Consider the following 3,545-nt stretch of genomic DNA (forward strand, 5'->3'; position numbering starts at 1 on the left):
TTAATGGCAGGTTTAGTGTGTGATCTAACTGACATGGTTAAGAGTGTTGTAGGGGCAGAAAGTGTAGTGAGGCATGGTATCAGAAACATTCAAGGCACTTGAAGACCAGAACAAAGGAATAGATCCAAAAGCAATCTCCTCTTGCCAAAAGTCTCTTTCTGGTAGAAAATGGTTTTGAATGGCCCACTTAGACTTGTCTTGGCTGTTGCTCTGCAACACCTAGAAGATACCTCCTAATACCAGACACCACAGCCCAATCTCTGCCTTCTTCTCTAACTAGGGTGAGACGGGATGGAATGTGCCCACAATGTCAAAAGTGCACCAGGAATGAAGGTCCATCCTGATGTACGTGGGATTCCTGTTTAACTACAAGTAGGTATTTTGGTTTACTAGTATATATATTTATATTTAATGTAATAAACTTCCCTAATATATTTAATGTAATAAACTATTTGATGGATTTACAGATCAGGGAAGTATACTTTCTTGGAGCTGGCAATAGAAAGCTGTTTAATGACAGAGAAGAGTTGCAGAAATTTTCATTTCACTTCTATAATGTCAAAACAAAATTAAAACCTTTTGTTTTCCTAGAATAATGTTCTATTGATGCACAGAAATCCCAAGTCATTATAAACTAAATTATTTCTAGATAAATTGATGAATCTGAAAATTTAGGACTATCTGCAATCTCAAAAGACCCAGGGGATCTTAAAAATATCTTCCAATTACTGACTGAAGAGGGTGGGATGTATCCTGGCCCAGAGATTTTACACACAAGAGTATACACAGATAACAGTGCATGTATAGCAGACTATCAACACAGGAGGCCCTTTCCAAATGATAAACAAGAGTTGGAAACATTGCAAAATACTCTAGTGTTCTAGCTTTTTAAAAAGGAGGAAATGAAGTGCAAGTTCAATGGAATGATACATAGTCTAACTTCAAAGAGTGCTACCTAGTCCAGCCTATCTTTAAAGCACACAGCCATCAGTACATAAAAATGGGCCTCAACATGTTCACACTATTCATGATTTCTGTTCTGATGCTGTCTCAACTGCCTCTTACTATGTTTACCAACTTAATATTGATCTTACCAGATTCTGAACTGTTTCCCCTCTTTCCTACTTATAATCTAACCCCACTCTTCAGCCCTGATAATCAGCTAGCTTTGGACTTTCCCTGCCCTCCTTATCTACATTTCAGATGTTGCCTTGGACACTTTTATGCCTTTACCCTGGTTGTCAAGGCAGCAGCTCAGCTCTGAGAGCAGGACCATATAAGTGGTTCAAAGTCCTCAGAGCAGAATATGTATGGAAGTGAATGGTGTTCAGCTCAGCATCCTGGCTGCTGAGATAAGATGCTGACATGGAATTAGGGGTTCCAAATTAAAAAATTAAAGGCACTAAAATAAAAACAAAAGAACTACCATACTGATCAAATTCTAAGCACCATGATACTTTTATCTGTTTTGAATATCAGTATATGCTGAACCTTTCTCTAATAGTGATCCCAGGATTATAACTTCCTCAAAGCCAGAGCATACAGCCTTCTTTGTAGTAGATCATTATCATCCACTGAGTTTCCTTTCCTTGAGATATGCACGCAGCAAGGGAAAATAAGAGATATAAGGTAATAAGTTCTCTTATGAAAACTTGATCAATCTTTCTTCAATAAGAAAAATCTAAAGGAAGACTATCATTTATGAAAATCCCAGAATAAAGCTCTGGAAATAACCATGAGAATTTCTGCAGAGTCTTGACTTAGTTTCACAGGATCTATTATTCCAGCAAGGTATCACATTTTACTAAAAGCTAAAGCTAAATATATGGCAAAACACTTAATCTTGTCTCGGGGTACAACGTGTGCTCACGGGACATGCCTTGTATTCCCTACATCTTTTCCAGCAGAATCAGATTCTTTGCCTGGAAGTCAATGTTTTCAATTCTTGAAAATATTTCAATCTTGAGGATAGCTAGAAATCTGAAAGCTCTTCTAATGCATAACATTAAAATAAGGGAGGTTGACTAGGGATCAAAACTTAGGCTTTATACAGAATCAGAGAATAAACTGATGATGGTCAGAGGGGATGACGCAGGGGGATGGGCAAAATGGGTGAAGGGGAGAGGGAGAAACAAGCTTCCAGTATGGAATGAATAAGCCACAGGAATAAAAGGCACAGCATAGGGAATAGTCAGTGAGACTGTATTAGCACTGTATGGGGATAGATGGTAGCTAGAGTTGAGGTGAGTATAGTATAATGCATAAATTTGTGGAATCACTATGCCACACAGCTGAAACTAATATAACACTGCATGTCAACTACACTCAAATTTTTAAAATATATATATATATATATATATATGCATTGGGCTTTATTAACTTAGGACAGGAAGCAAAAAGAAGTTATTCGTTAATTCAGTTCAAGATCTGACAAGCTGGGTCACAGCAAATAGCTTAGTTTAACAGGGGCCATGGTAAGGGTTTAAGTAGCATAGGTACTAAAAGCCACTACCCAGGGAGAAACTCAAGCATTAAGAATTGAGAGGTACTGTCAAATAGGAGGAAAAAAGATTATGAGAAAATTATAAAGGCAATTCAGCTATCCTTAACACCATACTTCCCACCCACCAAGGAGGCCACTGGAGCTTAAGGTAAAACCCCTGCAAATACCTTGTACTCTAGTGCCTCAGGAAATTTCTCCAGGTTCTACTTCCTACCCTCCAATTTGAACCCACTTTCTATATTAAGGTACACCCACCCCATCACAAGCAATCAAGCCAGATTAGTCTCAATTTAGTCTTGCCCCATCTTGTAACTCCTGTACAGATGGAGTGCCTCCAGATCTCATTTACCTTAGAGGGAAAGTCAGAAAACTCCAGACCCAGAGCTCCAGCATTTCTAACCTGGAATATTAAAGAAATTTGTACCTGGTCTCCCTTCTGCCCCTCTACCCACTATGAAGGTCCACCCTTACCACTGCCAAACATTTTAAATAACTAATCTAATCATTTATTTCTTTTTGCCTATACCATAACGTGCACAGTCCATAGATCGGCATTACAAAGCCATTCTTCTATCTTCTAACCATACCCTGAATAAATCTACTCCATCTCTACTGCCACAATTACCATAATCTTCTATTCTCGCCCCCTCCATTCTAGAAATGGAGAAATATCCATTCAGTAGAAATATCATGTTACCCACCCCATGTAAAACCCTTTATTGCCCTAAACAAAAACCTGAACTTCCTGCCAAAGCTTATAAAGCCCGCCTCTCCCTACCTCCCAAATATCATCTTGGTACCATTCATTCTCCTTTCACACTGAACTCCAGCAGCTCCAGCGGCCTTCTTTGAACACTCTCTCATTCTCATCTCAGAAAACCCACACATGAGGGGCACCTGGGTGGCTCAGTGGGTTAAGCCTCTGCCTTCGGCTCAGGTCATGATCCCAGGGTCCTGGGATGGAGCCCCACATCGGGCTCTCTGCTCTGCAGGGAGCCTGCTTCCTCCTCTCTCTCTGCCTGCCTCTCTGCCTACTTTCGAT

General features: G+C 39.8%; 1 pseudogene; it reads left to right on the forward strand.

The window, feature by feature from the left end:
• The first annotated feature begins 291 nt into the window (after window positions 1-291).
• LOC132026711 (large ribosomal subunit protein eL37-like) overlaps window positions 292-3,545 on the forward strand; it is a 27,073-nt pseudogene continuing 23,819 nt past the window's right edge.

The sequence above is a fragment of the Mustela nigripes genome, chromosome 1 (assembly GCF_022355385.1).
Source record: "Mustela nigripes isolate SB6536 chromosome 1, MUSNIG.SB6536, whole genome shotgun sequence".
In the NCBI taxonomy this organism is placed as follows: domain Eukaryota; kingdom Metazoa; phylum Chordata; class Mammalia; order Carnivora; family Mustelidae; genus Mustela; species Mustela nigripes.